The sequence below is a fragment of the Muntiacus reevesi genome, chromosome 6 (genome assembly GCF_963930625.1).
Source record: "Muntiacus reevesi chromosome 6, mMunRee1.1, whole genome shotgun sequence".
NCBI classification, from domain to species: Eukaryota; Metazoa; Chordata; class Mammalia; order Artiodactyla; family Cervidae; genus Muntiacus; species Muntiacus reevesi.
The window spans coordinates 79157922-79171702 of record NC_089254.1 but is presented as its reverse complement, the minus strand read 5'-3'; positions in this window follow the sequence as shown (position 1 = coordinate 79171702).

Here is a 13781-nt window from a genome sequence, read left to right as displayed (position 1 = left end):
TTCATAATTTCTTTCCCAGGCAAACTCCCTCATGCTGTCATTTTAACCATACCCTTTCCTAGTCTTAACTCCTTACCAACAACTTGTCAGGTCTCAGTAATTCTAATTTTGCCTTTTCAGGAGTAAATTTTTTTCTTTATTTTATATATACTTAAGACTATATTTTCTTTTGAGACACTATTATTTTTTTATTATTTTATGTATTTATTTATTTATATTATTTTTATTTTATCTATTTTTTTTTTAATTCATAATTTTCATTTATTTCATGAAAGTATTTTTCTGGAGTGCTTATCACCTACAATCTTTTTTTTTGTTTTATTTTTTAATATATATTATATCCTTTTTGATTACTAATTTTTAAAGTATTTTTTTTTAAAACTTGAGACAATATTTTAAAGATGTTCTCATGGGAAAAAAACAAGACTAGATTCCAGGCTAATGACCTTATGTCTATTTTGTTTAGTATTTAATTCTGACCTAGTTAATAAAGTTATGCTAACTGGGTTTTTCAGACAGGAAATATTTTCTTCTTTCTGTTCCCCTGGAAATAGACTTGTAAATATGACTTATTTGTATGATTCCATATGTATATCCACCTCCTCTATTTATCAAAACTAAATAACATCTAGAAATGATCCTTACAGCAAGTTCTGTTAACCTTCTTCAATTTTGCAAACATGAGATTTAGACTTTGCACCTCAGGTTATTCCAATGTCCTTCCTGTAAATTACTCTGGTGGCTCCTTCAGAGAGACAACTGTGGTATTTTCTCTCTGCTTCCTACCATAGCTACCAGCATCCCTTCCACTTACTACTTGTTGATTTAAGTAATGTGGGATCTCCTAGCTTCTCTAGAAATAGTTTGCATGTTGTTTCTTCTGCTCTTTAATATTTTATATAATTTTTGAGAAAATAAGTTAATTTTATGCCACAATCCTCTAATTAAAAATACTAGATGTAGCATTTCTCCAAACATCGCCTCTCAGCTTCCAAAGTTTTCCACAAGGTACACAGGAGCTCTAAGAAATACCATCTATATGGTGCAATCTGGGTAGATCTGGAATCTTAGTTCCTGGTTACATCACAGTCCTTTCATACTCAGGACTCACACTGTTTTTCTTGGAGAATGTTTATAATACATGCACTTCTAATTAATGGAATTTTGTAAACATCAGGCTCTCATGTTTTGCTTCCCTTTTAAACTAATTTGTAACCAGAGAAATAGAGTATGCACAGAGATATTTCTTTCTCTCACTAATCTGGAAAGTATAGAGCCCACCTTAATTTTCTAAGACATATTTTTCAAAAGCACACAGAAAGAGATCAGATTTAAATTGTACTTTTTAAACCGCAATCTGAAGCATTTTATCACAATTAGCTCTCCTGTTCATTCACACTATGCAGATGAATGCCAGAATTTTCAAAGATTTTTTAATTAAAAAGTGACTGTAGTGATATATAATAACCAAGCAGTTGACACAACTGTAATTGCATCATTATCATGGGTTCTCCTAAGAATTTTGTAATAAATGCTAAAATGTCCCAAGAAGCCTATTTGTAACAATATATACAATAATAACTAACTATAATTAATAGAGACCACCACAGCAATTGCTTCCTTTTCAGGAAAATTATGTGGACTATTAGTTAATGTGTATAGAAATCCATAATGATACTAAATTGTCTCTCTGTGCAACTCAATAATGCCTGAAAATAATGTTCTGGAAACTTTGAAGTCATTTTCAGAATTATAAAGTTGAATGGTTTCTACAAGCAACTGCCTCAAATGTCACTTTACCACAGTTCTGGAAAATACCTCATTCCTGCTCTCTTCCAACAAAAACACTTGCATACATGCACACACACATGCACACATATACAGTATACACACACGTACCAAAACACAAAGGTATGTGAATGTTAGAACTCTTGAATGGAAGCCCCTTAAATGACTAAATAATAAATTAGTTCCAAATTGCAATACAGACTTCCAAAGCACTAAGATTTGACAAATGCAATCATTTTCTGTTTTGCATTCTTAAAATATATATCTACATGCCTAGTGATTATGATACTCTGTCATCTTTCATTCATATTAATTTTTTAAATAATTTGCCATTCTCTACTCCAACATTGGATTAAATTCTAGTCAATTGTTACTTTACTGAGGTCTTTTCATATTTAACATGTTTAAAGCATCATGCATGCTATCTGTCATAACAGATCATTTCACCATAAAAGGTATTTCCTCTTATCTTGCCAACTTTTTGTCTCATTTCTCCTTTCTATATATTTCTTCTCTAAACTCATCTCTGCCTATCTCTTGAAAGAAATAAATCTGCACTGAACACTCATACATTTCTTCATCTGCAGGTATCACTCTATTTTCAAAAGCCTGCATTTCTTCTCTAACTGTAGCTAATCATTAAGAGTTAGCTCACGTTCCAACTCGTCTATTAAGTTTTCACTGATCTTCCAATCTCCAGTGTATTCTCCTTCTTAAATTTCTCTAAAACATTTACCTCAACAACTCATGGATGCATTTTATATATTTTTGTCACATTATCTTTTCATATACATTTCTTATACCTTCCAATTATATTGATTATAGTAGAAAGAAGAGACATCTTTGCTTATCTTGATAGTCACAAAACGTTTGGTGAATCTGTCAAATAAACAGATGTGACTAGTTCACTGTGAACTTATTTTCTTTGTACATTATTTAACTGATGATAATGAATCTTCAATGGTGGCATTTAGCCTAAAACTCTGGATAAAAAAAAAATAGGTCAGAAATCCTTTCCCTAAATCCTCATATTCAATGATTCATCTATGCATAAGTTTAATCTTAAACACAATTTAAATATATATATTATTCCTGGAATATAATTGATGTCAAGAGAAACCTTCTGTTGTCATTCTTTTTAATTTAAGCATTTAGGGTTTAGAAATATATTGGTAACATTTTAAGTGTGTTTAAGTAGGCAATGTTGGCTATTGGCTAAGGGAAGAAAATAGAGTCAAAGAGTCATAAATATTTTACTTACTTGCTGTTGACCATGGAAAATCACTGAATTTCTCTAAAGCATACCTGTCTTTGCTCAGACTGTTGTAACAAATATCATAGGGTAGATAAGCTAAATAAAAGATATTTACTTTTCATAAGATGATGCTATTAAAGTGCCACATTCAATACACCAGCAAATTTGGAAAACTCAGCAGTGGCCACGGGACTGGAAAAGGTCAGTTTTCATTCCAGTCCCAAAGAAAGGCAATGACAAAGAATGTTCAAATTACCATAGAATTTCACCTATTTCACATGCTAGCAAGATTATGCTCAAAATCCAAGCTAGACTTTAGCAGTACATGAACTGAGAACTTCCAGATGTACAAACTGGATTTAGTAAAAGCAGAGGAACTAGAAATCGAATTGTCAACATATGCTGGATCATAGAAAAAGCAAGGGAATTCCAAAAGAACACTTCTGCTTCATCGACTATGCTAAAGGCATTGACTGTGTGGATCAAAACAAACTGTGGAACATGCTTAAAGAGATGGGAATACCAGATCATCTTACCGGCCTCTTGAGAAACTTGCATACAGGTCAAGAGACAACAGTTAGCACTGGACATGGAACAATGGACTGGCTCAAAATTGGAAGGGAGTATATCATCAAGGCTATATATTGTCGCCTTGCTTATTTAACTAATAGGCAGGGTACGTCATATAAAATGCTGGGCTGGATGACTTACAAAATGGAATTAAGATTGCCGGGAGAAATATCAATAATCTATTAATAACCTCAGATATGCAGATGATACCACTTTAATGGCAAAAAGTGAAGCAGAACTAAATTGTCTCTTGAAGAGGAGAGTTTAAAAGCTGGCTTAAAACTCAACATTAAAAAATAATAATAATAATAAGATCAAGGCATCTGGTCCCAACATTTCAAGGCAAATAGATTAGGAAAAATTGGAAACAGTGACAGATTTCATTTTCTTGGGCTCCAAAATCAATGTGGATGGTGACTGTAGACACAAAATTAAAAAGGTGCTTGTTCCTTGAAAGAAAAGCTATGACAAACCTAGACAGCATATTAAAAAGCAGAGACATCACTTTGCTGACAAAGGTCTGTATAGTCAAGCTATGGTTAGTCCAGTAGCTATGTATGGATGTGAAAGTTGGACCACAAACAAGACTGAGCACCAAAGAATAGATGCTTTCAAACTGTGATGCTGGAGAAGACTCTTCAGAGTCCCTTGAACAGCAAGGAGATCAAACCAGTCAATTCTAAAGGAAATAAACCCTGAATAACTTTGGAAGGATTGATGCCGAAGCTCCACGACTTGAGCCACCTGATGCAAAGAGCCGACTCATTGGTAAAGACTCTTATACTGGGATAGATTGTGGGCAAGAGAAGTGAGAGACAGAGGGCGAAATGGTTGAATAGCATCACTGACTCAATGGACATGAGTTTGAGCAAACTCGGGGAGACAGGGAAGCTTGGCGTGCTGCTGTTCATGGCGTTACAAAGAGTCAGACACAACTTAGTGACTGATAAACAAATTTTTCATAATTTGGGAGACTAGGAAGCCTAAGATAAAAATTCCATCAGATCTGGTTCTTAATGAAATCTCTCTTTTGACTTACTGATAGGTGCCTTCTCTCTGTGTCCTCCATAAGGTTGAGAAAGAAATTTCTGGTTTCTCGTCTGTTTAAATACGGATACTAATCCCATCACAGATCTCCTACTCTCAAGACTTCATCTAAACCTAACTACCTTCCAAAGGCTCAACTTCCAAATACCATATATACATTGGTGGTTAAGGCTTCAGCATACAAACATTTGGTCCATCACAATATTCATATATTAAATAAAATATAGAAAATCTTCAAGAAAATTCTTATACATAGCCTGAGAGTTCCTGGCACAAATCCTGTCCAAGTATTTGTTTCATTTCCTCCATCCTTCCCCTCTGATCTCTTCTACTCTAGCAATATTGGTCTTGTAGTTCCCTTTAAACTGCTTTATTCTTGCTGTCCTTTCTCCCAGGAAGTTTCTACCAAAGTCTTCACACTGATGGCTCCTTCAGACCTTGTGTTCAAATTCTATCTTCTCAGTGATATATTCTCTTACCTATCTTACTAAAAGATACTCCAGACACTTCCTATTTATTATTTTTTATTCTACTTACTGCTTGATATTTCCCTGTTCATGCACTATTTGCTTTGAACTATCTTCTCTAATAAAAGTTAAGCTTCTTAAAAGCTGATGCTTTGTCTATCTTATCCATTGCTGAATCCCAAGTATCTAAATTGTATATGGCACAGACTAAGAACTTGAAGAATATTTGCAGAATAATTAATTCAATATTTTAAAAGTCAGAACTTAGTACCCCACACAGAATTTTAAAAATGGTCTCTATGTTAACATGCACATATAATTATTTAATTAATTTTAACAAAATAATCAAAATATCTGTGTTCTAACCCTGAAATGCAAAGTGTAGAAAAATTTTGAAATAAGAATGATATTTTCATATGATTCTATGTTACCCTTTGTATATTTTTAAAACAATTCACCTTCCATTATACCAAAGTTTAAAGTGAATGCATTTAGTTATCAATACACATATGAGCATTTTTAACATATAGTTTGAAGTGGCTTATATCTGCTAACATAGAAATAGAATTTTTCACAAAATGGAACATCCTCAGACTCTTAAGGGGCAGTTCTGAACCCAACACTGAAGAACGAGTAAGAGGTTTAAGCATCATTAGAGTAAGAATGCCAGGATCATATAGTTTTGGAACAAATGGAGTAAAACACCATTGGTCTCATTGATGTGTTCTGTCATCTTCACTCTTTTTTATGCCTTTGCTCTTCACCATCAATTTCTCTCCCATGATTTAACACCATGCTGCTATGTACTCATCTTGTCATTTTCCCTCCTTTAATCTTTATACACAATCTATCATTCTCCCACCTTCTCATCCCCTTTCATTATTTTTCATTTTATTTTTCCCCTTAAATGACAGGTAAAAAACAGATTCTGTTAAGCTGCAAGTGGTAACTGACAAAATACAAATAATGGGAAAAAAGTCCTAGCACCTTGCCTCACATCCAGTCCCTCACCTGGAATTTTCAAATTTTTACAATTCTCCTGATATCACAACCAGAAACATAAAAGTCTAATTTGTTTTAACTCTAATATACTGGTTATAGAAAGGAATTACTAGAGGCTATCAGCTTGCCTCTTGAAGTGACTCTATTCAAATGATATGCTGGCTTGCTTTATTATTTGTCACGTGGCATATTCATAATTTATAAAACCGTTTCTAATATCAAAGGATAATTAATTTAAAAAATGAAACATGTCACCCTCCATATTTACATTTCCAGTGCTTCTCCATTCAGTCTAAGCCAGACTCACAATACTGGCATATAGAGGAAATAAGCATTTGTAGAAAGAAGTAACTTCTCTAAAAAGAGTCTCCATCCTGTCCTTCCTTATGTGTCACTGCTTCCCCACATCAACACTGTAGTCAAGAAATTATTTCTGATGCCTAATTATGCCTTGGGAATTTTCACTTTCATGTCACTGCTCATACTATTCTTTTCTATAACCCTCTACTTACTTCCATGGAGGAATCATGTATTTTCATTATTTAAGGTACATATCAGGTATCATCTTTTTTCATTAACAATCATTAAAACAAATCTCTCCTTGATAAAAAATCACCTATATATTCATCTGTGTCTTTTGGCCCTATAGAAACTTCTACTTATTCATTTATTACATTGCAAAAGTGGTATTTATGCTTGTTTATGAATCCTATTTAAATAGGGAGAGCATTTTATATTAATTTATATATTAAATTATATATGTTACATATATATTAAATTAATATATGCTACAAATGGATTTTCTTCCTATAGCTAGTCTTTACATAACACTGATTTAAAGGACTAAGAATTTGAAAAATTAACAATTGTATAGGAAAATGGTGATTATTCACTATAAAGCCAGATATGATAAAACAGCTAAAAAGGCATTTCAGAGAGGAACATATTAAAATTAAAAAGGGACCAATCCATCAGTACAACATGACATTTACCAAACATATATAAGACTAGCAACAGATGCCAAAATACAGGAAGCAAAACTTACAGATTAAAGGGAGAAATAGATAATTCAGTAATAAGTGTTGGAGACTTCAATATCCTCCTTTCTATAATTAATAAAACAATTAGACATAAGATCAAAAGTAAATAGAAGAACAACCTTATAAATCAGGTAGAACTGTCAGATAAAAGAGTTCATCCAAAAACAGCAGAATAAACATTGTTCTCAAGTTCACAAGGAGCATTCTCTAGGACAGATCACAAGCTAGCCATAAGACTCAATAAATTTAAAAAATATTAAAACAGTACAATGTTTGTTCTCCATCCACAAGTGAATATAGTTAGAAAAAAAGAGGAAATATTTTGGAAATCCATAAATTTGTAGCAATTAAATAATGGAAGCACACTCCAAAATAGACAGTGGGTCAAAGAAAAAACACAAAGAAAATAGAGATGAATAACAACAAAAGTACAACACAGCAAACTCAAGGGATATAATAAAAAGCTGTAAACACTTATTTTAAAAGAAGAAAAGCTCAAATCCATAACCTAACCTTCTACTATGAAACACTAAAGAAAAAAAGCAAAATAAACCCAGAATAATAAGGAGGAAAAAGATAACAAGAGTTAGGTTGGAAATAAGTGAAATATAGAAAAGAAAAATAACTGAATAATTCAACAAAACCAAAAGTTGATTTTTTAAAATAATCAGTAACATTATCAAACCTTTAGTAGAATAATACATAGAGGGAAAGAGATGAGTAAAATTACCAAAATCAGAAACAAAAGACATCACTGCCAAATTTTACAGAGAAAAATTCATTATAAGATAATGTATGTCAATAAATTAGATAATTTAGATTACACAAACAAATTCTTACAAAGACACAAATTACCAAATTGAACTCAAAAAGAAATAGAAATTCTACACATGTTTCTAACAAAGAGAACACGTACACAACACATATTCATATTCTTGAAGTCAAGGAGAATCTCCTGACTATACACAGAATGGCTCCTTGAAGGTCGAAATGGAAGAGGGTATCACCCCACAGAAAGCGATGCCAAACTACCACAGGCCTCTTCACTACAATCCATCTTGGCTTAGAGATGCACACTCACAACGGAGAAGACCATGAAATATTCCAAATACAGATCCAGTATGAGAAAAAGTCAGAGGATTGGCCAAAGGAAACCAGAAAGAAATGTCCTGTAAAAGAGATTCAAACTACCACAGAGGTGTGACTCTCTCTGAGTCCACCCATGTGTCTATTCACAGGTACCCCTTTTCCTCCTAATAAATACTTTGTTTCTCTATTTTCTATTTTTATGTGGAAATTCATTTCTAAACAGCTAATGGGCCAGGGCCTTGTCACCGACCACTGGTCCCAGGTGATCTGGTGGCTAGGATTCAGTGTTCTCCTTGTCACAGCATGACTTCAGTCTTTGGCCAGAAACCAAAATCCTGCTTCAAACTGCTGCAGATTGAGACATCTGAGGTCACTGTGACACTACGTTCAGAACCCAAAAGACAGGACACTTTCACCACGAGTCTCGTGAGACAATCTCTTGGGTAACCCTATGGCTCCAAAGGTTCTGGCTATGTTGAAATAGTCATGAATGAGAGCCTATGGCATCCAGGAGGAGTTCAGGTTACCAATCTTAGACAAGACAGGTATGGACATAAAATCACCTTGAATACTCCAGATCATTCTGTCTGCTGACTGAATCTTAGCAAGTCTCCTATCTGTAACATATATTGCAAAAACATCATCCAGCTGAGCTAGGCCCCAGATTCTTGACCCAGAGGTTATGAAAACACAGCAGTTGTTTTAAGCTCTAAATATTAGAGTACGTTTTTACACAATGATAGATAGATAGAACATACAGTAAGTATCCTCATTTGAAGGCAGGCTACATCTTTCTGACACAGTACAACTTCAACAGATGCCAGCATCTTTAAAAGTGAAGCCCTTCAAGAGCTCTGATGAATAAGACATGGAGGTCCAGAAGCACGCCTGAGGTCCTGGTAACCTAGTCAGATATCCTTTTCCTGTGTCAGGGCAAAATACTACCAATAGTTCTCTGGATAAAAAACATAATACGTACAGAAGTAGCTTTATTTATCAGGACAACATTTTTGATTTATGATAACCTGTCTCTTTCTTTAAGGGGAAGAAGGAAGCATAATGAAAAATGTCCAGAAAACTAGAGTATCTTGTTAATATGGTCAGTTTTTCACTGCTTGTTTGCTCTTGCTTTTTTGTGTGTGAAGGAATACCAGCAGAATTAGTTTAGGTGACTGGTCCGACGTGTACTGAGTGTTGATATTTCAGCTAAGTACTGGGTTTTACTTGACATATTTACCATGTTAAGGTAACCAACATCTTAATTTTTGCTACAATATTATCTGTTTTTTTCCCTTACCTAAAGGCTATTCACTAAACATTCTGTTCTTATCAGCATTTATATGAAACATATATGAATTGTCTGTGGAAAATATATATGTATATCCACACTTAGAAATTCAAATAGAAGAAAGGGAATAATATCTGATATCTAAACTCAAGACTAGAGTTTTATAAGCAAAAGATACTTCTATACAAAAGATATTTCTGTAGCAAAACATATTTCAATTCAATAATTGTGTAGGGATACAATGATGAGCAGTATCATGGATGGTCATTTGTTTCTTACTAAACAGAGGCCACTGGAGAGATGAGCTTACACCCAGTCCTAAGAATTGGTGTCTGGTAAGTGTAGAGGCGTGGGGGGCGGTGATGCTTTCTAGTCTTAGTTTCTTTTATAAGACTGCCACAACCACTGTTTTCTATATATAGACATACCAGTCAGGGCCAGCAACTAGGAAATTAGGCCCTCCCTAATAATCTTCTGCAATAAGAATCACAAACCTCTTTAGTTTCAGAAGTTTTAGACTGGACTAAAGCTGCGTTGTTAAAAAACTAGGCTCTTTGCAACACAGCAACTGTTATCACTGAGAGGCAAGCTGGCAGCTCTGAAAGACACACTGGCAATGGCAGCCAGCTGCTAAGAGAATGAATACATCCTATGGGCATCTCCTTAATCCTCTGATAATATTTTTCATTTTATAAAATTAATTATTTACAGGATCATAATTCATCTAAACTAAAATTAATAAATATGAAATGCATCTTCCTCAGGGTACTCTCACTGTTCACTCCAACAACATAATCAGACATTATAAAACTTATATCAAAAGTAGCTTAAGTATTTATGCATTATTCACACTTCTTGATCTAGGATCTTGAGAAGAACACTTATAACAAATGAACTAAGGTATCTATTATAACAGAGCCTCAGATATTGGCTGAAAACTTAATCAAGGAATAGAATACAGCTTGAAACATAAAAAGTTTGATGAAAACTACTTTTCTACACCCTCAGTCACAAGGTCAGATTTCTTTTGTTTTACCTTTATTTCCATTGTCCAAAAATGTTCTCTGATGGACACAAGGCAGATGTCAACATCTGCCCTAAGAGTCTGATATAATTTTTTTTCTGTTTATTCAATGACTGGAAGTGGCAGAGCTAACAATGTTAACGAAACGCATCAGAAATCTAGTGTGTCATGTACCCCTTAGAAGAAGCAGTAAAATTGGCCTCTTGATCCATTCATGCATTTCTAGATTTTGAGTCTAAAAATAAATGGTTCTGTTTACTGTTTTGCCATTTACCTTCTTCTGTTATGACTTGATGTTCAGATTCGTCATCTCTCTGATATTTGGTTATCCTTGGATACAGTGTCACTACATAGGTAAAGTGAAGAAGTGAAGTCACTCAGTCGTGTCCAACTCTTTGCAACCCTGTGGACTGTAGCCTACCAGTCTCCTCAATCCACAGAATTCTCCAGGCAAGAATACCGGAGTGGGTTGCCATTTCCTTCTCCAGGGGATCTTCCCGACCCAGGGATCAAACCTGGGTCTCCGCATTGCATGCAGACGCTTTCCTTCTTTTAAACAAAGCTCTTTCTCTGAAATCTAATCAACTCTAGCATCTGGTTTATACATTTGGTACTGTAAGACAAGTAAGCCCAAGAAAATCAAACAGAGAGATCTGGGTATTTACCAATTATACACTAGTTGCTCTACATTTGTTGCTCTACACTTTCTCAGAAGGAAAGTTCAGTCTGTCACTATTCACAAGTTGTACATGTAAGGAAAGTGAGCCTCGCTGTAATTAAATACTATTAATGATAGAGTATAAAAACACTTTGTTCATCAAACACTTCTCAGTGATCAACCCCTCAGAACTTTAAACAAAATATGAAGATTGGATCTAAAAAAAAACCTGAAAACAATAGTGTGTATGCACTCAACCATGTCTGACTCTTTGCAACCCCATAGACTATAGTCTGACAAGCTCCTCTGTCCATGGAATTTTCCAGGCAGGAATACTGGAGTGGAGGCAATACCTTCCTCCTCTAGGGGATCTTCCCAATCTAGGGACGGAACCCAAGTCTCTTGGGTTTTTTGCACTGGCAGGCAGAGTATCACTGCACCACTGGGAATAATACTTGTTTATTAAAAACTGAAACGCAAATCAACATAACTTAGTGAACAATGCATTTTAACAGACATAATACTTCCAGTTGTATTTGTCTTCATACCTGAAATCCCATATTCCCATATGGAGATAATATGTGAAGTAACCATAGGAAGTTATTAAGAATAATCAATGAATACTAGGAAACTGACACCTCAAGAGAGAAGTATAAAAAATCAATCCACTTGGCTCATGTAGAAGAGAAATACATTTTGCCTGTGCATAGGATTAATTAGATCTTGATAAAATTAAATAAATTGTAACATGGAACAAACATTATTAAAATACTATAATTTATTATTATGAGTATAGCATTCAAATGCCATATTGATACAGAATTGTCATAAATAATAATAATTCTAATATATATATATATACAGTATTGATACAGATTTGTCAGAAACAATAATAATTCTAATATATATACAGATATATATTATACATGAACATATATATATGTATCTGTATACATTCAGTCTATAAATATGACAACTAATACATACTGACTCCTGAGGGCTAATTTTTAACCTTTAAAAATTTTGAAAGTTTCTTGTTAAACACAACTATTATTAAAAAATGAGTTATATAAACTTACAACTTACTGAATTATAGTAAATATGAAGGTGATTAATATTAAAACATAATTTCCTGATTATTTTATTACATGTTGCTGTTTTATAAGTTCTTGAGATTATTTATGTCTCTCCTCTCCATGGCAGAAATACCACATAATTATCCACTACCGCACTTGCTGTCAACTTCACTAAGTGATATCACATTTATAGCCTGAAATTGGCCATGAGTGTATTTCAATCAACTAAATAAGCAAACACTAAGAATTAAGGCTACTTTTCCTGGAGAGTACGTTCTTGGACACTTACCAGTACACTGCTATATATAGTTATCTGCTTTTTCTCATTCATATCAGTGATGGCTCTGTTGATAATTGTTTTAAGAAGTTGTTTTTAGATCTGCAGTCAAATGAGTTTTCTAGGCCTAACAAGCAAAACTACACAGATTTACTCCTGTTCACAACTCAGCTGACATCTGCAAACTACCCTTGAGCAATCAGTCCCAAATGTAGCCATCATGTAGGCAGACAAATCTACAGATTAGGAAAAGAGAAAGGAAAGGCTGAGACAAGCAAGCTCTGCAACTTCTCTCAAAATCAGAGTATCATTTAGTTTATGTTTGTCTGCTTGTCACAGAAAAATACAAATTACCAATAGATAAACAACACAGATCCTACATTATAGCTGCTGAAATATAAGTGTTCCCTGAATGCTTCAACTCTGTTTGATTTGCGCTTCTGCTATTCTTAACAGGAAATGAGCGTCATAAATATGATTCACAGTGATAGCAACACACCTCATCTACACTCAGTCGGCAGCAAAGAGAAATGAAAGGAAAAGAGCCCACCCTCTGTTTTAAGATTTCCTAAAATACCACTTGGTTCTTCCCATCTCCTCAATGGAAACTTAGTCACATGGCCACAACTATTGCAATACAAAGTGTTAAATTAGTCTTTCAGTAGGACATGTTAATACTTGAGGTAAATTTTATGTTTTATTAGTAGAAATGAGAGAATGAATAGAGAATCTTAGCAACATTCACCAAGTATAGAATTAACTGAATGGCGACATCAGAAACATCAATGTAGCTGAGTGCTACTCTAGAAATATAAGGCATGGTAAGTCATTGTCTCACATACTCTCTGCTTTCCTACTCTGAATCCATTATGATGAAGGCTATAGTATATTCTAAGAAAAAAATGTAACTTGACCACACTATATTACCAGCTGTCTATAAAATTGGATTTAAAAAGGACAAATATAAATCTTTAAGAATCTGCTATAATAAATGGGCAAAAATAATCTGTAAATCTAAAATTACTTTGAACTAAATCTGATTTTCTGAAGAATTGAGGGTGTCTATAGTGTTTATTCTTAAGTATTTTAATCATTAATACAGCATGCATTTGTGTAGCAAACATTTTTATTTTAAGTATCATTCTAATCCTTGTCAAAATCTCTGCAAATTTTAAAAACTAATGTATGAATTAATGAGAT